Source organism: Ambystoma mexicanum, chromosome 12 (assembly GCF_040938575.1).
Source record: "Ambystoma mexicanum isolate Mex_15411 chromosome 12, UKY_AmexF1_1, whole genome shotgun sequence".
Taxonomy (NCBI): Eukaryota; Metazoa; Chordata; class Amphibia; order Caudata; family Ambystomatidae; genus Ambystoma; species Ambystoma mexicanum.
The window spans coordinates 453,217,066-453,241,758 of NC_090936.1; the positions used below are offsets into that span (position 1 = coordinate 453,217,066).

At 41.6% G+C, this 24,693-nt stretch overlaps 1 long non-coding RNA gene across 1 annotated transcript in view; it reads left to right on the forward strand.

Moving 5' to 3' along the window:
- Nucleotides 1-7,437: 7,437 nt before the first annotated feature.
- The window catches only part of LOC138512974 (uncharacterized), a 59,949-nt gene continuing 42,693 nt past the window's right edge, over nucleotides 7,438-24,693 (forward strand). The window contains exon 1 of the long non-coding RNA XR_011281643.1: nucleotides 7,438-7,674. This is a non-coding gene — a long non-coding RNA (uncharacterized lncRNA). The remainder of the gene's footprint in view (nucleotides 7,675-24,693) is intronic.

The window sequence follows — 24,693 nt, forward strand, 5'->3', positions numbered from 1 at the left end:
GTTCATGTCTACCTGGTGTGAAATCTTTAGTGCTTAAAGATGTACCACCTGATCTCGTAATTCATTTATAATAAGTCTTAATTTTCTTTATGCTGTCACCATTTCTATGCATGTGTCATATAGTACCTTATTCAAAAAATGTCAAGTTCTCTTTGCTTTTTTGTCCATCTGGTTCGTTTTTTCCAAACCTTAAGCATAGAACTAGTTACAAAAGAAAACATTTAGAAAAAAGGTTAAAATTACAAAAGACAAAAACAGACTAAGGGCCTCATTCCGAGACTGGTGGTAGTCATGGCGCTATTTGCGCCATGAATGCCACCAATAACGGGTCCGGCACTGGTGTAGTTCAATGGGGACTTACCGGTGTAGTCCGACCCTGGCAGGACCGGTAAGTCCCCATTGAACATGCCATTCCCCATTCCCATTTGAGCCCCCATAGGGCCCAATGGGAATGGGGAGGGTGCTAATAACGGGCTCGCGACTTGCAAGACCGTTATTAGTACCCTGGCCCCTTAGCGGCACCCGTAAGGGACGTATGGTCAGACCACACGTTCTTACGGTCCCCGCCAAGGGACCTTGGAATAGGGCGGTAAGGGATCACCGGCACCAGTCTCCTTACCGGTGCCGTATCCCTTACCGCCCACCTTGTAATGACCCCCTAAGTATTTAAAATTCATCATAGCATATAAACAGCACTTACAACTTATACAGTTTAAAATATTAAAATATAAGATACAGGCCCTCATTACAAGTTACTTACCGGACCATTCCGAGTTCGGATGGCCCGGTAATTCCTCACTCGAGGACACGGACACGGTTCATCCCCATTCCCATTTCAGCCCCCATAGGGCTGAATGGGAATGGGAGAGGGAGTAAACAACGGGCCATTACGAGATGGCCCGTTGTTTGCTCCCTCTTCCCCTCGCGGGACCCGGTATGCACGCCTGGTTTTCCCAGGCGTGCTTAACGTGTCCCACGAGGTGACCTTGTAATGTGGCGGAACGGGTTGAACGGCGCTGCAGCCTTTTACGGCGCCGTTTAACCCGTTCCGCCAGGGTCGTAATGAGGCCCACAACAGTCTATCCGACATTCATTGACTCTACTCAATCAATTTCAAAGCCACCTTCCAGACATAATATGCTGCAGCTGTCATGACCAAAGAGTGTGCTCCAAATAACGTTGCCCAGAATTGGTCCAATTCAGTATTCTCCAACCTATTTACCAGTGAGCTATAGCCTCTTAAGTATTGTGATTTTAGTGCCAGACAACCCGTCAACACGTGATGGCAGGTCTCAATTTCCCTATGGCACCATCTACATTGACGGTCTGCCAACAGGCAGCCTTGCCAGGCACCACAATATTCTCTGGTTGGCAAGATGTTTAGCCAGAGTTACATATAAAAGGCTTCAGGTCTTCTGAACATGTTTTTTTAGATACATTCTAGGGGAGTTAGGGATGAAAGCTTGATGAGAATACTTATTGTATCTTTGCTTGTTAGCAAGATTATCAATAACCTGAGTACTATCTGATGTCTTACTCTTTTTCTTAAGTATTTTCTCTATATCAGGTGAATCTGTGAAATTTGACTCTGGTATGTTCAAATCATTAACAATAGCCATTAAAGATTGCCTCAAATAGTCTATAAACTTGTTATTTTTGCCCTTTTTCACCACAGGTTGTTTCCCTAACAATCTCATTACAGGATCAGAGTTTACATGAGGTGATATTAGTTTGCAATACAATAACATTCATTGCTGTAGCCATATAGCCTTTAGAGAGGTATCATCATCCATTACATAACACAGGCATTGTTCACCCTACAAAATGTGTAACAATATTGTCCAATTCCTCATGTGAACAGAATTCCTCAGGATATATCAAACATCCTCCATCTCCAACTTGTACCTCATTTTCTGCTCAACCTACTATCAGGAGACATTTGGCTATGATCCAACATGGAAACATTGGCTATACCCACAGTTCTTAATTACATTCTAAGAAATGTATATAAGATCAACTCTCGATATGCGCAATGTTGGTGAGAAAAAATGAATAATCCTTCCTGCCTCAATGAAAGTTCTGCCAAGCATCTAGTAAGACAAGACTCTGTATTCTAGTTCTTAATTTGGTTGATGTACCCCCTACCAATACAAATGATGAGATGTAAGAGTAATCGAGTAATATCTGAGGCACTCAGTTGATTTCCCCTGCCATTATTACCTCCGCCCTCCTCTCCTTTTCAATTCACCCTCATCAATTTACAGATAAAGGGGTCATATCTTTGGTTGGGAGCTTATCTTGACATCAATGGCAGGTGGAGGCCCCCTACCTATCCCACCACCAAAATATATCTTCATCTGGGTCTGCCTTACCCTTCTCAACCTGGAAAAAGAATTTCTTATGAAGTAAGATGTCTGCAACCAGCATTTTAGATTGAACACCTGCAATTAACTACATGGAACTTTGTTGTGGCTAAAGGAAAAAAAACGTTTGGATTGAAAGTTCAAAGCTGTAACACTTATATATATGGTATTGATCTAACACATTAGACAATAGCATGTGACAATAGCAGGTGACAAGGACAGAATCTTTAGCAAGGACTCACCGAAAGAATAGCACTCTGGAGCCCGTTTGTACCCGTAGGTCGGAATAGACGATGCTATAGAGATTCCCCTGAACTCTCCCTCTCCCTCCGTGATAGAAACACCCCACATGGAAAGACCCCAGGGAAACCCTCATGGGGGGATAAAACCCTGCATAGTCTGTGGATTTGTCTGCTTCGTGTGTCTTTCTAGGCTGCCACTGCTTTAAAACTTGTTCAATCGTAAGGTCTAACCAGAAAGGTGAAAAACGACACAGTGGGCCTCATTCCGAGTACGGCGCTAACCAATGGCGCTATTAACGCCTTGGTTGACGCCGTACCCGGACCGGCAGCGCCTTGGTGGTTGGCGGAATTACCGCCCCATTCCAAGGTTGGCGGGGCGGTAATTCCCCAATCCCCATTTACCCTTCCCCATTCCCATTCTTGCCCCATAGGGCATAATGGGAGTGGGGAAGGCGTCAATTACGCCACCGTAAATTACGGTGGCGTAATTAACATCAAGGTCCCTTAGCGCCATGGTTTTTAATGCCTGCTAAAAGCAGGTGTTAAAACCACCATGGCGCTAAGGGAACTCGGAGTATGGCGGTAAGGGATTACCGCCACTGCTCTCGTTAGCGGTGGCCGCTATCCCTTACCGCCATACTCGGAATGAGGCCCAGTAAGTTACAATAGTGTATAAACAAGGTTTATGAAAGGAGGGAAATTAAGATGAGTTTTACTCTTTACAGCAGACCGTGGTGTAGTATAACACATGGATCAAGAACTCGGGCTCTGGGAAGAAGAACTACGAAGATTGTACGAGTTAGACGGGGCTATGAGAGTGGATAGCATGGGTAAGTATATCGGCGAGGAGGAACCTGCAGTGAAGAGCGGGATTGATTCTGAACTGTGGATCGGAAGAGTTATCAGATGCTTGTTGGGAGTTCTGAGAGCGAGAGATGACTGAAAGATTGAAAGGTTTCAGAATTTAGTAATCCCTTGCTATGCGTAGAAAACGGAAGAATTGGTCCTGCCCTTCGTACCTCGGAGGTAGCCGAGGAATGATCGGGTTTGAAAGGCTGTGGAAACCCAGAAGAAGTCAGCGTAAAGGTAAGAATTTGTGAAGTCTGCAAGTTTTCGATTCTGGGACTGGAAGTCAATGAGAACTGGTGTCGGGAAGACAGGAAAGGGAAAAATAGTCACAAAAGATATCGTAGTTCGGACAGAGAGACAGATAGCCTAGGTCCATACTTACGCAGCGTTTACTTGAAAGAGTAGCAAGGCATCCGCCCGTTGCTGAGAGAGGCTGCGAGGATTAAGTTCAAAACCCTCTGCATTATCCACAAGGCCTTCTAGGGCCTTGGGCCAAAATACCTTCAACTCTCTCTTCCTAAATATCTTCCTTCCCGAGCCCTTCGCTCATCCGTCTCCAACTCCCTCAGGGTCAGCCGCTTCTCAAAGCAATGAGCTGGGGGTAGATCTTTCTCCGCGGCAGGGGCCTCCCTCTTGAACAGCCTTCCTGCCTCCCTGAAACTGGAGGAGAACCATCTCCGGTTCCGGAAGCACCTCAAAACCTTCCGCTTTTGCTTTCTCTGTCCCTCTCCCCTGCTAAATTCTAAACTGAAATTGCACTGAATCTGCAACTGGGCCACTCTCACCGACCTCGGTCCTGGGCCCAGCCACTCTCCACTTGCACTGCCTCCCTGGCATCCCCTGCACTGCGGGACTGTCTCTGTATCCCTACAGCCCCCCCTTCCCAGCACTTGTATGCACTTACCTTGCACTTGCCACCAGCTGGCCCTATTTATTTATTTATTTGTATTCTACTTACTTGTACTGCACTTCCGCCTCCCCTTCCCCTTGCACTTTTCCCTTCCCCTACCCCTGCACTTGCGCGGTCTGAATGATACCTGGCCTAGTAGGATCGTTGTCTGTCTTCCCCTTGTTCCCCCCTCCCTGCCTCGTCGCGCCTTGAAACACTTGTGTATAGGCGCGTTACAAATGCCATATCATACCATATCATATCAGAGTCAGATATGCCGTGTTCGGTAGAGGGGGCGGCGCCAAAGTACCATTGGGGAGTTGGTCAGCTAGACTGCAGCAGGCAGATCGAGCCGCCATCTTGGGTTTAAAGATGGACGCCGTATTGCCCCTGAGCTATCCTTCCTCCCCTAGGTTCTGCCTTGGTGATCGGTTCTCCAGATCCTGATCCTGATCCTTGTCCGGCAACACTGAAAAGCATTTGTGCAAGGTTGTCATTTTCGTTTCAATGGGCTTAGTGTTCTCCTGCAGGGTAACAATGCCATCTTGACATGCATCATTTCTCTCTATTACGGCCCCAATCGCCACAATCCTTTCAAGTCATGAGTGGAAAACCATGTCTCAAACACTATCTTAATATGCTGAACCTGAACTGTCTGGTTTACCTAGTGGATCCTTCACCTCCTCTTCTCCTCTTCTCCTGAAGTCAGTGTTGTTACATCCAACAATTTCTTCCTTTTTTGTGTTTTTTGTTAGGATGCTCATTACCAGTTATTCATCATAGCTCTGTCTATATATTTAAGAGCATTGCCCACTCCCCTTTATACTCTTAGACATACATTCTTGTGGTACTAGAGGATCAATTCATGCTTATGGACTGAGAAGATTATTTCATAACCAGTTACACCTGATATGATCTCTACACATCTGCATAAGACTAAATGGGTAAGACACCCAATATATTATGATGTTTTTTCATGATACATTAAAGGATACAACAATGGTAATCTATTTAAAACTAAGGAGAAACTGTTTTTCCTTACATATATTGGAAACAGTACCCATGAGGAATGATGTGTTAAATTTGACAGTACTATACAGCACAGTTCTAGCCACAATCAGCACAGTGGTACTACATAGATTACTCACTGACCCGTTTGTTCTTTTTAGAACATATGGCCCCCACTTAGATTGGGACCTACACAATTGATTATTATAGAGGTCAAAATAGATTTGACATTTGTCTCCTCCAGATTATTGGTTATACCAGATGAAATAAACCTGGACATAGTCTATACACCCCACGAGAGGTTCACTGCAGTTTGTATCCAAAAGGTGAATAATCAAGCTTAAGGTGATCCTGAGAAAATGTAAAAGATTTATGTTTTAAGAATAGCATCTTCAAGTGTTTTCATTTGCGTTTTCTTTTTGTTAAATTGCAACAGTCTTCACAATAGAGTACCACTGAGGATGAGTCTCGAAACTCTAAACATGTTGGGTTTCCCATTAAAGTAGAAAATTTCTCTTGATGAATGTTTGAATAGTCAGGTTAACATAATAGCTTTGAAATTGCTTGAATGTGCACATTTTAAAATCTATAGAGTAATGGTTTGGCTGATATCCGGCCTTTGATAGTGTGCAGGGGACGGGAGTTCCCACACCTTTGGGAACTTTGCCTTGTATAGCCAGCATGTGCCGCCATATCTGTTTCGCTGGCACTATTTTGAAAAGATTACTTTGGCTCGACACGGAACATCCAAAAACCCAGCACATTCTTTGGAAATTGAAGCTTTATGTGCTCAAACATGATTGTAGGATTTTTAACAGAACCTACGTGCAGGCTCATGGTGACCTATAAGAGAATGGAGCAATGCCTAAAAGGGCCAGCACAACAGGTCATTGTGGGCTAATTTTGATGGACAATTTGTGACACTTTAATGGCCCAATTCACAACACACAGAGTAAAATTTGTTCACATTTCTCGGCAAGGCGCTACACCATCATTTTGTGGAGTAAGACAGAAATTGCAACTCACAAATTCCGGTGCAGTCATCTCTTTTTTACCTCAGTCGGTCCTTTCCTCACAGGTCTAGTGCCTTTGAAGATAATTAAAAAAAAACATGTTTGCTTTGAGTTCAAATACGCTATAGGCTGCGGCATCTGCTTGTTGTTCTACTGTCCATCTATATTCGGAAAGTGCCTGCCTCCATCTCACTGCTCTGTTTAATTGCATGCACAAGCCATAATGGTTTCCCCTATTGTCTTGGCCTGATTCCAAAAGACAGCACTACGAGAAATCGATGTCTGTAATGAATCATTAATTGAAATGAGCGCATTCAATAAGCTGTTTTGTATTCGATTTATTTTATTTACTATAAATTGGCAGGTCTGGCTTGAAAAACATCAATGAAGACACTTGCTTGGAGCACAACCTCAGGGCTTTGTAGAACTTTCATGCAGGCTTGATGCTTCATGATGGCCCACTTCAATGCCCCCAGACTGACCCTGAGGGCTTCAACCAAAACATTCAAATGTCTCTGTTCAGAGAGGGTTTTCCAATCACAACAACACTGACAGCTTGTGAGTGTTGTGAGAGGGAACGTTCAAGCAGGTAACTGGTGCCAGGGCATTTGGGAACCCACACAACCGAGACGGCTTTAGCACCCAAGTGGGTGCGATATCCACTCCCACAAACTGATCTACGCACTTTGCCACTTCACAAGATATCTTGCAAATATAAACGAGACTGTCTACTGAATAACATTGCGACCTGGAGCACCCCCCCCCCCAATTGTCAGACTGGTTTCGACGGAGGGCTTAGGGTCCTTGAAATACACACCACTGTCATCCTGTCTGAGATGCAGGGTTTAATGTCATGAAACCCCAGTTTAGTAATCCTGGGCTGTGTTTCTTAAGCCGGTGCGTGCCGAAAAGCTGCCAGTGATTAGAGCATCAGTCCTACAAACACATTTCTCTGTTAGTGAGTCAGCTTGTGGAGAGCCTTGGCGGAGGCCGCAATGCTCCTCCGTCCTCTATTTTAAGAACTGCATACACAGATGTCGTTCCAGCCACGTGAAGAGTATCGGGCACTCAATGGAAGGCATTTTATTCCTTTCGAACACCCACCGCGCAGCTCTCTGGCGGACCTGTTTGGAGCACTATCGCATATTTTGTCATAGCAGTTTTTGTTTACATCTCTGAGAAAACTATATTGCATTTTTGGCAGCGCTGTCTCTATCACCAAAGTGCACAATGCATGGTGCAGTCACGCTACAGGTGCAGAAAACAACGCTACTTCTGAGGAACGGAGAACTTGCAGATGTAACGTTCACGTAAGTTACAAACTATAACGTTGTGGCCGCTATGACCCACTATGCTTTCTATGGGCCTCATTACGAGTCCGACGGGAACCGTGCCGGAAATTCCAGCAGGTTACCACCGGACTCGTATTACCATTCCGCCTCCGTGATTGCCGGAATCACCGGGGCATTACAACCCCGGTGATCTGGTAATTCCGGAGGCGGAATTCTGTTAATCCCCATTCTCATGGAGTCCCATAGGACTCCATGGGAATGGGGAAGTGGAAACACCGGCACCAATGCTGTAATGTGGCCGGTGTTTCCATGTCCGCCTGCAGGCGGGTGGTGTTAAACCCGCGAGGTCAGACCTGCCGGGAGTGACACCTCCCGCCTGCAGGACTCTTAATCAGCCGGTCCGGAAAAAACGGTGGTGGCGGATTGATCACTACCGTTCTTTCCGGACCGGCTGACTCGTAATGAGGCCCAATGTATTCTAATTGTGTCCGAATGCTCCTTCACATATAGTCCCAAAAACACGGCGGTAATGCCATATAGGTATGTTTGTATGACACCAGTTGACCTTGGGAGACATAAGTAGCTTCTGGTAGCTGTTGGTCTAGCTCGCCCGGCTCTTCTTGGCTACAAGGAAGAGCTGCATAGCTTTCAACTCACAGCAATTCCGATCCCTGGCTGGACTGCTGCACATTTGTTTTGGTGCATTATGTAGCATTAAGCTACTGCCTTCACAGAGGCATCCCTTCACCAAAAGGCCAGGGGTAGCAGAAGTTGCATCATGCACCCTTTGAACCTCCTGATGACATACATGGAAGTGACATCACATGTACTTTGGTGCTATTACCATCACATATCACCACACTAAAACTGATGCCTTCTGCCTGTGACCTGGTTGTTGCTCTACATGTCAACATAATCTTGTGGAATGCACCATGTCAGGGTAATTCACTCAAAATACACTTGCTCCAAATGCTTCTAGTTATGTCCATCTGGGTTTTAATGTGTGCTCTTGGGTGAATAGTCATTCAAATTTCAATGCTGTATGACTGTGTCTCCTCTGCCTCAAGCTATGTGAGGGGGCACCCCAGGTAATATACATGCTGTTCATTTAGGCAGGCTCTCGGTTGGGAATTTATTAGAACACACATTGCACATGTGCATTGCTTGCATGTGCTCTGTGCCTCAATGGTTCTGCAGACTTCATTAAGCAAAGTAAATGCCATAGGGGTTATCCGGGCATGTGTGAAAATGTAACACTGCAAACACTAATATCTTATTTAGCTGCTCACTTTGCCAACTTTGAAGGCAGATTTTAATAAACTGTCCTATCCAAGATATCAGTTGATGATATTTTCCGATTGTCAGTGAATTTAAATGTTGTATTTGCCTTAGTTTCTTTTGGCCAGGTCACACTTTCAAATTAATACGGTGTTACAAAAAAGACATAGGGGGTCATTACGAAGCTGGAAGTAGCCATGCTGCTATTTGCGGCATGGCTACCCCCATTCCGGGTACCGGGTCCGGGTTCCTGGAATGGGGAAATACCGGGCTATTCCGACCTTGGAGGGCCTGGTATTTCCCCGGGCTCAATGGGAATGGGGAGGATGCAAACAGGTCCGTTAATAACGGGCCTGTTGTTTGCATCCTGGTCTACTCGCGGGACCCGCTAAGGACACCTGGTTTTACCAGGCATCCTTACCGGGTCCCGTGATCAAACCTTGTAATGTGGTGGTAGGGGGTTAACGGGGCCGGAAGCTCTACCGGCCCCATTAACCTCCTACCGTCAGGGTCGTAATGATCCCCATTGTGACCGACAACGCTGGAAACTGGAATGCTGTAAAACAAATAAAATCCTTCATTCAGGAATCAGCTTGATGGGTACAACTCCACAAAATTAACTCGAAAAGTTCTTGAAGTCAGGGAAGTTGTACCTCCTTGATGGAAGTAAGGATGTCGTCTTCCTCCTGGGTTGAATGGACCAAGGCGTCTAATAGGCAAAGGGGTATTTTCTTTCCTCGTTCGAAATGTGTGTCTCCTACAAGAATCAGAGGCAGAATGCACTTGGTAACAATTCGGCATGTCTTTAATGGAATGGCTTGTGCCACTGACAATCACGGCCCTTGTTGCTACATGGGTGAAATACTGTAGCCCCGCCCCCTATCCGACATAGCCTGTTGCTGCTGCCCCCGTGATGTCTAGAAACCCCATTTTTTTTCAAAATCTTTTTTTTATTGTATTTGGTTACATAACCTTTTACACAAATCAGCATACCCAACAAGACAAACAATTAAAACAATTAATAATCAACCACAATTGAATAAAACTACAATTGAGTAAAAATATAAAAATCAAAAGAACAAATCATCCATAAAGTCTCCAAAATATATCATAAAAGACAAGAAGGGAGAAGGAACACAAAACACAAAGAGAAAAAAGAGAAAAGATTACCTAGATAAAGAAGAGCATGCGGCGAAAAATGAGTTTAAGTCGTTTAGATTTTAAGGCCGACATCCCACAAGATGACCCACAGTCTTCAATTTCTAATACTTATTTCAACCCTTATGATTAAAGACAGAACATATCCTCTAAAACCCCATGTTAATTATAGGACATAAAATCACAATGTTATTTCTTTCCAGAACCTGTATCACTGCAATTGTCTGTGCTCTGTCGAGCCCAGAGGTTAATCTGTTCCAAAACATGTCGGATAAAAAAACCTCTTTTCCTACTCCAAACTTAGCAAACAAAACTGAGCTTACTGGCCAAGTCCCCCACATTCCATCAGCAGGTGTTTAAGCGATTGGTTGTCTAGATTTTTACACACATTACACAGGATATTGGTAATCTCTCCTTGCCCCCTTTTAGAAAGGACCTTGCTAGTGTGGGCTACATTCAATCGTACTCTTGAGAACGTTTTTCCTGATCTTCCAGTCAGGAAACTTTACTAGGTATCTCGCAATGAAGCCCAGTTTTTTGTCAACTTTCACGAAAAGGTTTGATGGAGCTAGGGAGCACATGTTATCGGTTTTTATGATCCAACCCATCACTTCCAGGGCCTTATTGGCTTTCATGGGGTTATGGATCAGTGTCTCGATATCCGTATCTACTTTAACCAATCCCCCCTTCACCCTTTCTTCCAAGTTTGATAACATTTTCGATTCTTGGCCTTCCAAATCGGCTTTAATATCTGCATACAACTTGTATTCCTGGGCAGTAGAGATGAGGCGAAAGAGAGAGATCAGTTTCCAGTCTGCCTGTACCTTCATTGACCTCAGTCCCAGTTCAAATCTAAGGCTATACATGGAAAGACTCATAGGCAGACTAAGAACTTTCTTTCAAATAAGGCCCTCTAATTTTTGCCAATCTATGTTCCACAAAAAGGGTTTGGCCTCCAAGCCATACAGGATCACAGGGATGACTTTTGCCAAATAATTCTTAATCAGTGGGAGGATCGAAAATGCACAGTATTTTATTAACATCTTTTTCATCAGAGGTATTAACTGTACTATCTTACTCTGTACATCCTGCTCCACTTTACATGCAGAGGGTGATGAATAAACTTTATATCCTAGATGGACCAGATCCTCCACTCTTGGAATAACTGCCCCCGCAGCTCCCAATGGGGATGGATCACTCGTTTGTGCATGTGTCTAAAAATGACTATTTGAGATTTTGTGGGATTTATGGTAAGACCATTCTCCTTTGCATGGTCGTCCAATTTATTGAGAAGGCGCTGCAGCCCCACTGCAGTGTTATCCAACAAGACCACACCATCGGCATAGGCCAGCCAGCGGATCTTAACTCCATTAATCACTGGGCTGGCCAGTGCTGATGGTTCCAAAAATGCACCCATATCCGCCAGATACAGGTTAAAGAAAACAGGTGCTCCCAGACAACCCTGACGGACACCCCTTTCCACCCTGATGGATTCTGAGTGGTGCTCTTCGTTATCAAGTCGCACTCTGATGGTAGTGTCCTTGTGGAGCTCAACTAGCATTGACAGGATACCCTCTGGGATGCCCCAACTTCTAAGTTCGACCATAGTGGATTTCTGTTGACTTGGTCGAATGCCCTTGAAAAATCTACCCACGCCCCATAAAGTTGTTGTTCTCCCTTACCCCTAGTTTTTCACTCATGATGTTCAAGGCCAACCCATTCAGAGCAGTAGATAGGCCTCTTCTAAACCCAGTCTCCTTTCTCTCCGTTGCAACATTCACCCTGCGATCAGGGGGCATGACAGTCTTCGCCGCGAGCATGGAGGATGGTCTCCAATCCTGCCACATGCTGCGACTCTTGGTAAGTGCGTTCTTTGACCACTTTGGCCCAAAAGTGGCCAAGGTCCTGATCCCATTCTCTGATACTCGACTTTATGCATGTGCTTGTTCTATTAGGGCTCAGCGCCTTCATTTGTCCCCGGACTTGAAATGCTGCCATGCCAAGCCGCGGCTGGATGCCTTCCTCGCATTGTTGCTCCGTTCTCACAGCTGCATTGTTTTTGCTGCCGTCATCAACAATTGTAAAACCCCTCTGGCCAGTTGGCATCTCGTTCTGATAAAGAGGTACCCTGTCACAAACCCGCACCGAAGGACCTAGCCGGCCGGGCAGGTCAGTGGACCGTGTAAGATGGTCCGGGACAATCTGGAAGGAAGCCGGTCTGTTCAAATACGGAAGTTAAAAGGCTGAGGGTCAGAAACCATTGTAGAACCCGATGGTTAGAGTCCTTCTGGGTCGGCAGCCACTGCAGGGGAGCATGGTCGGTGAAGATGGTGAAGGGACGACCCAGCAGATAATAGCACAAAGATTTCACGCCCCATTTTATAGCCAGACACTCCTTTTCAATCGTTGAATAGGCCACTTCATGAAGAAGCAACTTATGACTAATGAAGGCCATGGGTCGTAAATTGTCTTTAGAACCCTGGAACAGGACCGCACCAAAGCCAGTCCTGGATGCATCGGTCTGCAGGAATAAGTGTTGTGGAAAATGCAGACATCTTAGCACTGGAAGGGTGGGGATAATGCTTTTGAGCTCAAAGAAAACTGCCACTGCTTTCTCGTCCAATGTGCGATCGTCTGAGTGGGATGACTTCAGGCCTCGGTCAGTGGCGTCGTTATGGTGGAGAACAAAGGGATAAAGCAGAAATTCAACAACATTTTCTGGTTAAATTCCATTCCAGTCCAATGGTTGTCTGCAATTATCATACCAATTTACAAAAAAAGGCGATCATGTCAATCCAGGTCATTTTCTACCTATTGTGCTGATGGACGCCTCTGCTAAGGTCTTTGCCATTACTCTATTAAAACGACTAGAAGAATTTATGATCAGTCATAACACCTTATCTAGATGATGAGTTGGATTTAGAAAAGCAATGGGTAAATCTCTAAATGCAACAATCCTAGCCCATATATTAACTGGTACCAAGTCCACCAATATTGGTTCAATTTATTTGGCAGCATTGGACCTTACGGCAGCAGTTGACTGCATCATTAGAAATCTACTATGGCAAAAAATGCTTCACCTTGGCATTCCACAGACTTTAGTTGGCCTAATTGCATTGCTACACTAATACACAAGTTTCCAAATCCGCATAAATCAAGAAGGGGCACTTACCCTGCTGATTCCAACTTATATTGGAATCAAGCAGGGGTGTAATCTTGTAGCTATACTATTTAATCTTTTTTTGCGCAATATAGATCAAATTTGGCAAGAGGAAAATATGTTTCCAATCAGGCTGGGCCATCTACGACTGCATTGGCTGGATTTTGCAGACAATATCATTCCATTCGATAGAACTCCATTTGGTCTGCATAACAAGCTCAATGCCTTTGCCAAATATGTGAACAAACATATTCTACAGACAAATCCATCAGAATCTCAGATTATTGTTTTCACTAACATAAAATCTATTAAAACATACAAATGGCCCATACTGGGCAATCCCATGGAAAGAGCCTACTCATTGCAGTATTTGGGCTTTAGAATATCAGACTGTACATCTGTTCATATGTGGAATCAAAATATGCAATTAAAACTACGTCCACTTCTATCGCAAATGAAGATTATCTATAGAAGGTATAGCAAATACTCTATTATGCCAACTATTGATTTCTACACATTAAAGGTTGAGCCCATTATTTTATATGGTCTCCACATATGTCTTTTGGATTTGGACAAGTTACTTAATTGCATCCAAGGAATTTTGTGGAAACAAACGTTAGGCTTACCAAGGTGCTACCAAATACCATTCTTTGACACAAACTGGGAATCAGTTCGTTGGCTTCTAAATTCCAATGGCGCAAACTATCAACCTACTCTAAAAATGCTTAATTCTCCAAGGACCTCGTTGTTCGAAATCTTTCACGAGATGTTAACCCTTGTGAATCTACCTCCGTTAATCAAATTCGAGAATAGCATGAAGCTTCTACTATCAAGAATAAACATAAACAAAAATGATCTGGTGTTTGGTCTTCCGAAGATAAAAAAGAAGCATTTCGAATACGATTGGTTGACAAACATCGAATCCAATAATGGTTATAAGACACTTGTTGAATATGCATCTTTTGCACATAAAAGAAAACCCTGTGCTAAATATCTAATGATGTTTCCCTGTGACAAGGCACGCTCTCTATTCATGCGCTTTAATTTCAATCTCTTTCCTACGATTGTAAGAATACAAATATGACGACAAATTTACTATTGCCTCCTGTCACTTTTGTAATTGCAGCAGTGAGGTAGAAACTCTAAAACATTTGGCCCTATACTGCAAATATTTTGATGCGAATAGGAAACAGACATCTGCAAGCTTTGATTTTGGCATGATGATATCTTCTGGGGAATTGCTGTGGTTTCGACTTATGTGGGGTGAAAACACTTCCTTCATTTTATCCCTAACTAAGTTGTTAACGCACATCAACGACGCACTTGTATCGATAAATGACAACATAATTTCCAACGATGTATGAATGCAAGATGTTAAACTTGAAGTACTAGCGCCTCTGACTTGTTACAATCTTAAATTACTTAGAACAAAGCGTATTTAATTTGTTGGTATGTTCTGAACTATTAACTATGTTTTTTAAACTTCAGCTAGGCCCTAAATCAATCTTATTTACTGATATTCGCAATGTGTTGCTATGTTTTTTTCATCATTAGAATGTCTGCTGTTCTCCGGCAATGAAAAAGAATGTAAGAAGATTGTAAATTAACTGATTCCTGTAAACCTTTTATCTCTTGTTTTAAGTCCACTTGAATGTATAAAAAAACCTTTTACTTTATGCATAGCTTTCAAAAGATATTGTGTATAATTTTATTTGAATCAATTATTTGTAAAGGTTTGTTGTATTTAAACCACATAAAACATTTTTTTTTTTAAATTAAAACTGACGATAAAATATCCCAAGAAACCTAGAAAGGCTTGTGTAGCCTTCTTGTTGGTGGGTAGAAGTAGTCGTAGAATTATCTTTGACTTTATTCACTTGGGGATATTTTGTGTAGATTTGGGGTCTGGCAGTGTTTTCTTACTGCCAAAAAAATGAACAAAAATGGTAATTTGGTGATGACTACTCCTTGCACTTAGATTGGGTTTGGCCTTATTTCCTTTCAGTGACCATACCTTATTACATTATATGGGATAATTTAGTAGTATACACTATTGTTGGTAATTTACTGGTGAGCATAATTTTCCTGTTTTATTTATGGCCCCAACATACACAAAACTTTCCTTATTCTTATAATGTTCTTGTGATCTATAGAGAGCATTGGACCTATATACACAGACACCACAATTTCACAAATAGAGTATTATCAATAACCTGTGGTGTCATCACTGACTTATATAAATCAGTGAACTATGCTTCCAAAGGCCTCATTACTGGTTCATGGCCCCCCAGTAATCTATATTTTGTATTAGATTTCACCCAAACACCATGCACTGGGTGAACACACACATACAACTATTTATCACTGCTAAGTCTATCTATTCCATCTGCATGGGAAACATGACACATGTATTACCTAAAAATCTTCCCCATTTCAAAAGGTATTATTCCAAATGCACCAAGTAAAGACAAAAACAAAAATACTCTACACGATCTGCGTATATATCATTTGTATTATAACAGTTGCATTTCAAAGTAAACATCTTACCATTTGTATTATCGCATTGTCTGTAACAAAAAGAAGAGAGAAAAAAATACAGCGACAGAACAAAATTCACTTTGTAACATTATAACATGGCAATTAAATGCAGGGGATTCCCTTTGGCTACTCTGCCTGCCTGATATTTTTAGAAGGTCATTCGTACTAGAGCACACATTAACCTCAATTCACTTTGGATATTTACCAATTATCTGTAGTTCTCTCCCACACAGGACCTCACTTCGTTCGCCTCCGAAGAATGGGCCCAGGGTTGCCTTTGGAATCTTGAAGGTTTGAAGTGCACAGCGAGAACATGAATTCTCAAGCCGGTACTAAGTGAGACTGGGCACGTCTGTCTCACAGCCCAGTCTCAGATCCGCCGTCTCGGCAACTCAGAAAAAGCGATCTGAACTTTTTCTGTCAGACTTTCCCCCAGCAGAACTCTGTTGCTTACGCAGCGTATCTGCAGATATACTTCCCTCCAATCATATTACCAGAAAGTGCATTAGGTTGACACCCCTATGTCACAAACAATGGGAGCTTCAAATTATAATAACTGTTTCTTTTTGATTTCCTGCTGCCTTCCTGTCTTTCGCATTCAGCACAGGCAGAGAAAATAAGAGAGAAAAATGCACGTTTAAAAGCGAATTTCAAAACATGTACTTCCACCTAATTGTTCCCATAGAGATTACATTATAATGCTAATGAGTTAGTACTAGTGATTAGTACTTGTTAATTAAGTCAGTCAGTTAGATAAATAATGTAGTCTCCTGTGTATGAGGCATTTAAATGAGGAGAAAAGAAAGGAAAAAAAAGAATGCACATTTACCCTCTGTAGCTTCATATTGGGCTTTCTGGCTGCATTATGAATTCCATACCTTGCATGCCTCCACCCATATATTCACCTGTTATATTGGCAACATAAAATTACTATATGTGTGTGCCTCATTATTGCTGGCAATAGAATGCTATCACATTCAGTGAAGCGCTACACTTCAAAGCACTATAAATTATACTACATTATCCCTCCTTTTCTGACAATTTGGCAGTGGTCCAAGCCACAATTAGAAGAAACCCAACTTGTGCTCCTCTTTTTCTTTTAAAATGTGTGTGTATTGGGATATCTTTCATTCCCTGTTGTAGCTAATATCATGAGCAACATCTTCAACCTCCCATTATTAGCACCACAACAGCTAAACCCACCATAGTGTGTTCCCCCCAGGTTCCCCAATTAAACCTTTCTACTTCTATTATACCCAGGTTACTAACTGTGATATTGTTTTTTCTCAAATTCATTTTCACAGTATGGTTTTCTTTATGATTCAATAAGAACTCCACATCTGGGTCTATTGGGAATGCATCCCTTTGAAAAAACTCAATATTTTCTATTTGGCTTTCCCAAATATCATTTGTAATATGAAACAATGTTAAACACCCAATCGAAACAATTGTATCCTTTGGAACCTGTAAGTAAAACACATTGTATTTCACCTGTTTAACAACAAATGTTCCATGATTTAAATGTATGATTGTCAGATTTTTCATACAGTTGCTGATCAACCATTTGCCTTTGACCATTTTAGCTTGTGCCAAATCTTCACCTCCCATATTGCTAATAACTACTTCACATCCTCCTGATATACTTGGGTCAGATTTCAAACCACACATAGCGTCTGTAGCATCAGGAATAAATGGTTTACCTGGACACAAATTAATTTTGTTCTTTAAATTTTACACAGGTCTCCAAATTTGGGATCAAGTAAACCTCAGGCTCCCATGACTGAAATGCCACCACTTCTGGAGTCTTAATCTTTATAAACTTATCTTCTTGCCAAAATCCCACATTATGTACCCACTTAGTTTGATAAATAAATTCAGGAGCTGTATATGGGATGCATTATAAAAACCCTATTTCCAACCTTTCCAAATCCACATATAAGGGCATTGCATTGCCCATTTCAAATGCAATTTTCACTTGTACCACATCAATCTCCCTCCTGGTCAACCTTTCTATCATTTGATGAATAATATCCTGTGAAACAAAATACAATGGTATATGTCCTCGAATTAATTGTGAAATTGCAGTTTGAACTTCCCTCATGTAATTCGTCAACAATCTATCAATAGGATTCATTACATTCAGGATCTCTTTCAATGTCCGGTCATGCTTAATTATTAGCTTGGTTGTACGTTGAATAACTTCCACTTGCTCATTCAAAATGATGCAGTTTCATTTATAACCCTCACTTGTTCATCCAATCCACCTCTAATTCCATCTAAAGTCTTTTGTATCATTTCTAAATCAACACTCAGTTGTTGTGCTTTAGCACTCAAGAGTCCCTACTGAAATGGCATTGGCTGTTGACTTCGTAGTACCTATTATAGCTCCAACTATAGACATCACCAATGAGACCGCAAGAATTACTGCTCCTCTTTTTCCTTTCCTTTTCTTTATGTCCGCTGAATTCACAAATGTATTTTCTAATTGCATCAACATATCTCTTGTCGACTGCTTGGCATCCTCCTTTCTTAGTTCTAGCCACTCTTTAGTCTGCTCAGCCTTAATTCCAGTATTGTTCAAATGTTTTTCCATCAAAGTATCAGGATTCAATGGTATATAAATGTTCTGGAAAATCATCCTTCTATCACTCATGATGAATCCTGGTGCTTCTTCTACCGCAATGCAAGATGCTGGTCCGGGTTCAATGACAACTTGTGCTTCCAAAGTTTTGAAATTCCCTCCAATCATCATAATAATTAACCACGTCGTTGGCGTCATCATCAATGCCACTTGTTTTATAGATTTGGTCTTCACCCCCCGCCCCCACTCGGGGCTTTTCCGGAATCCGTCCTCGTGGATTCCAGGACTCCATCGCCTCCTGTGTCCTCCGGTCCTGTGACCTCTGACCTCGAAAGACAGGTTATAGTTCTAAATCAAATAGAAAATAGACAGATTAAGTACATAGCACAATACTAATTTTACCCTTTTACCAAAAATAAAACATCTATGTATTCAAAAATATTTCGCCCTTTTTCTTTCGCTTTCTGAAATTAAGCACATGTTAGAGAGAAATCAAACATACATAAAGCATCATTGATCATTTAACATATTTCAACTTTGTAAAAATAATTTCATTAGTTTCAGCCCTCTTTTAATGATCATCACATATAGGGCCTCATTACACGGATGGCGCTAAGGGTTTACCGGTACCGGTAAATCCTTACCGCCTTACTACGAGGTCCCTTTGCGGGTTGAGGAATTTAACGCCTGCTTTTTGCAGGCGTTAAAAACCAACCTGCAAAGGGACCCAGGGAGCTAATTACGGTACCGCAATTTGCGGTACCGTAATTAGCGCCTTCCCCATTCCCGTTATGCCCTATGGGGCAAAAATGGGAATGGGGAAGGGCAATGGTAGAAGGGGGAATTACCGCCCCCCCAACCTTGGAATGGGACGGTAATTCCCCTTTCCGCCAAGGCGGTGCCAGTATTTTACCGGCATGAACCATGGCGCTAATAGCGCCATGGTTCTCCGCCATCCGTGTAATGAGGCCCATAGTCTTTTTATTCACATCTATTCCATTACAACAATCACTTCTATTTTTATTTCTCTGCTATTGGTCCCTATGAATATACTCAAGTGTCTTCTTTCATGTATTTAAGGGACCTGATCTGTTTCTACACGCTCCAGCCTCTTTACTTCATGCTTGGGGTGCCATGGCTTAATTTGGTTAACATGAACAAATTGTTCTATTACCGTTTCACCTTCAGTTTTCAAAATTTTATAAACTACTGCAGATACCTTATCTCTAATTTGAAATGGCCCCTGCCAGGCAGCCAGAAATTTAGAATTTTTCTGTTTACTTTTTCCAAAATGAAATGTATACACCTGATCCCTTACGCTATACTCTTTCACAGATGTCTTTTTTACCATAATATGATTTTGCACTGTCAGCGGCTCTTTCTAAATTCCACTGCACAAAAGCAAATGCATGTTGTAAATGCTTCCTCAGTTCTTCCATGTATTCATGAACTGTAGATGCGCTTACAAGTGTCTGCTCATGTGTCCTGTACAGCAGGTGTTGCGGCAATACCATTTTCCTACCTATCAATACTTCATGATGGCTAATACCTGTTGCTTTGGCAGGAGTTGATCTGATTGCCATCAAAACCAGAGGTAAACGTAAATCCCAGCTGGAACCTGCCTCTGCTACAAACTTATTTAATATATCCACAACAGACCTATTACAGTGTTCAATTTCACCAGAAGAGGTGGGTCTATATGCAATATGTAGTTTTCTTTTCACTCCCAGTATTTGCCATACCTTACTCATCAAAGCGCTTGTGAAATGACTTCCTCTGTCTGATTCTATTCTTTGTGGTAACCAAAATCTTGAAAATATATGATTTACCAGTAATGTAGCTGCCGTTTGCGCACCCCAGTCTGGTGCAGGAATACACTTTATCCATTTTGACATTAAACAGACCACACTCAAAATATACCGGTTCCCCCTGATCGACCTCTTTACAGGCCCTACATAGTCTATTTGCAAATCTGACCATGGAAGAGTTAAGTCTCTTTTCATTAATGGGGCTCTATGCATTGGTGAAGCAGGTTTAAATTGGGCACATACTAGGCATCCCCTAGTATATAATTCCACATCTTGGGATATATGTGGCCAGTAAGCATAATCTTTCAGTATCTCCAATGTTTTTTGTGAACCTCTGTGTCCTGCAGTTATTGCATCATGTGCATGGTGTAGCATTAGCCATCTGAATGAAAGGGGTACCACCCACTGTATTTGTCCTGTTATGGACTCTCTGATCATGAGTCCATCCTGTAGTCTAATTCGTTTCTTATTCTTTAATAGCACCCTCAACTCTTCTTTTCCCACACAATCATTTTCTGTTAAAGTGTTTTGTTCAGGGTCCATCAAATGATTATAATAGATTCCCAAAATTGGATCATCTTTTTGTGCCTTAATCAGATCTTGATCTGTTGTATCATAACTCCACTGTACCACTGGTTGTTCTACCTCTTTTGGGGCATTAGAGCGTGTAACTGCATCAATTTGTATTTCACCAAGTAAATGTTCAATAGGTAGCAACTCTCCCATCACAGCCCCAATTTTAGCTAAATTATCTGCCTTATCATTTCCCTCCTTATCCTCTCCTGGAGTTTTTAAATGTCCACGAATTTTTCTTCAGTATGTTGTCAAATCATTCTCTGACACCAATTTGTCTATGGCTTGTATCATTTTTCCATGTTTAAGGGGCTTTTTATTGTATGTAATCATGCCCCTTGCTTTCCAGCCAGGCAAATATTACACAAAGCTATTTCGTGCATAATCAAAATCAGTCACCAGGACAATTTCACTAAATATATTATCAACTGCAGTAGTAATTGCTTTATAAATGGCTGCCAATTCCGCTACTTGAATGCTCCTAGCCCCAATTCTCATCCCTGTACTGGGAATGCCTTCACATTTCAACCAGACATTTCCTATTCCTGACACCAATTGTTTATTACTGTCATTTTCAATGTGAAAAGCACAACCGTCAACATATACAGTTGGCAAATCCTTGCATGTCTTTTCATCAGAAGCTTTGTGTGGTGATTGTCCAAACTCCTGTAAACTAGATTCCATTTATACTTCGTTTGATATATGTTCAGCTGCACTGTCATGTAAATCTGCCAAACCTTGAGAAACTGGGCTCTTTTTATTTTGGCCATACCTCACTTCTATAGGAAAACCTTGCAATGCCAGTGTCCATGAAGTCATTCTGCACTGTGCTTGGTTGCCTGACCTAATCCTTTTATTCTCTAAAAACTGCAAAGGTTGATGATTTGTCTCAATAATTACCTTTTCTCCCTGAACAATGGGGCGGAAATGCTGTAGCGCCCACACAGTGGTCAAAAGGGCCTTTTCACATTCACTGAATTTAATTTCAACTTGGGAAAATGCCTTACTTGCATAAGCAATGGTTTTGTGATTCAAATCATGTTTTTGTGATAACGCTGCTGACATACAATGTTCAGAGAAACCTATTTCTATAAAGAAATCCCTATCCTTTATGGGGTATGCTAAACATGGTGCCTTTACAAGACATTCCTTTAATTTAGCCACTGCCTCAGATTGCTCTTTTTCCCATTTCCAGGGTGTATTCAGCTTTAGCAGTTTAGTCAATGATTGAGTAATTTCAGCATAATTTTCAATAAACTTTCTGTTATACCCCGTCATTCCTAATAAACTTTTCAAACCTTTCACACTTCTAGGGTCTTTTAGTTTTTGTATGGCCTCTACTTTCTTCTTTTGTGAGTTTAGTCCATGTTCAGTCACTTCATGGCCTAGAAAATTCACTTTTTTCTTGCACCATTGTGCCTTTTGTAAAGATACTTTCGCGCCTGCTTTTTGCAATTGGCCATGAAAATGTCTTATTTCATCAAAATGGCTTTTCAAGCTTTCATTTTTTATCAGGTCATCATTCACATAAACTATGGTTCCTCTTTCCGCTGCATCAGGCATGGCCTTTCTCAAAAATATTCCAAATTCACTCCCACTATTGACATACCCGAATGGAACTCTAACCCATGCATATTGGGTCTTATCAAATGAAAATGAAAATAAATTCTGAATCTCCTCTGCCAATGGCACGCACCAATATCCAGTGATGAGATCTAACGTAGTAAACACTTTTGAGCCATGCACCTGAGCCAGGCCTTGATCAATGAATGGCAGTGGCCATCTGGATTCCCTCAAATCTGCACATAGCCGCCATTGACCATTTGGCTTTAACACACCTAAAATAGGTGTGTTGGATGTGCTATGAATAGGCCTGATAATTCCCTGAGGCTACACATTTTTAATTATCTCTGCCAATAACTCTAAACATGCCAGTGGTAATCTATATTGGCGCACAAATACTGGGCTTCTACTACACCCTTCCGGTAACGTGGCCACATGTAAATTAGTTAGGCCGCAATCATAAGCATCTTTAGGAAAGACATCTTTAAACTTCATAAATATTCTTCTCAATTCATTTCTATCCTAATCGCTGTCGCATGCATATGCCGATAAAATCTGCTCCTCTACTATTTTTGAAAATACTGGGAAATCTTCCAGTGGAGGAATCTCTGTGCTTTCTTCTAACTGTGTGGCTGTGTCTCTCTGTAATGCTGCCCCTTTTAAATATTTTGGTATATCAGCTTCCACTTCAATGGGCTGATTTTCTGTTTCATTTTCATTTAAGTCAAATGTTATATAATCCTTTTTATGACAGCACACTGACTCATTTGAATCATAAGGGTACACAGATTGAATTTTAAAGATTCCTTTGGGCTGAGAATCCAGGAACTCTGGCAACACACCCCCTGCATCTACATACCTTTCAGGGATATTTCCAATTACCATGTTATTGAAATCTGCAGTATAATGTGATCTTTGTATGGCCATTCCTAATGAAGAATTGTCCTCTAAATGAATAGCTTGACATCCTTATTATTCACCAAAATGTTTACAGACCCTTCACCAACATCTATCAATGGAATGTATTCATAGTCCAGGCCTTGCTGTTTTATGGATTCATTCAAGCACACAAATGAATCAGAATCCTTCATCTGTTGTCCATTTTTGCAATTCAGCGTTATTGCAAACTGCTTGGTGAATGCAGGGATAATAGTATCCTTCCTTAGCTGTAATTCAATTGCATATGGGACCAGTTGTGCGCAATGATAAGCCCTTCTTTTGTCTTCAAATTCAGGTGCCGGCCCACCTAGGCGTGACCATATTTTTTGATTAAGGAAATCTAACACCATACACATTCTGTGCATGATATCATTGCCCATGTAAAAGTCATTTTGTGTCCCACTCACTATCCACACATTATGGTGAATTGTTTTCTGTCCAATAATAATCTTCAGCATACATCTGCCCGCAACTCGATTTTCAAAGTCTGGACTGTCCAAACCAGAGACATATTGGTTTTTAATTCTAAATTTTGGGATCTCCTCCCTGTCCATTATTTTTTGCAGCAATTTCTCATTAATAAAGCTTCTTTCCTGTTCAAGCGCTAAGGTGGCTTTTATTATTTTAGAATAGTCATTTATACCAATGTGAACCCATGGTTGCTCATCTTCCATGTGTATTTCAGCAAGAGTGGTGATGTGTTTTTCTGTGTCTGTTTTAGGAGTAGTATTCTGTTTGCATGTCTTCTCTTTTAAATAAAAACGTAATGTGTACTCATCTATTGCAGTTCGCCATTTTTTCCTAGGGTTTAAATATATTTGTACAGATTGTTTCTCATTTTCACTTTGCATTTTATCTTGACATATCAAGATAACAGTGACGCTAGGTATACAGCCATTCTGGAGATATACATCATTCGTTTTGGCAACGGTGTGACATTCATTTATATTGCTGTTTTGTGATTTTAGTTTCTTAGGTCTCAATGGTTTTTTGGTTAAGGACCACAGTACTCCATTCACCCCATCTATAAGAGGAGACAATCTTTTCAGGCAATCTATCCCCATCAGAAATGGAATTTCACAAATAGATGTGATCAATACCTCCTGTTTCATTCTGTGTTTTCTTATCTTTATGTCAACCTTAGTAACACCTATAATAGGCACCTCCTCCACGTTAAAGTTATGCACGGGACCTTCATTTTGCCTCACTGTGATCTGATTCTGTGGAGATCTCCCCTCATTAATACTTTTTACCAATTCTTTGGACATAATTGTGGCTTGCGCGCCAGTGTCAATCATTGCAAATGTATTGCATTTCTCTTCTACAGTGATGGGAGCATAATACCTGTCTTCAACTTCCTCTAACACACATAAGAAGTGCAAATTCTTACTGATTTCAGGACTCACCTTTTTCAGGCCTTTTTCACTTTTGGCTAAACA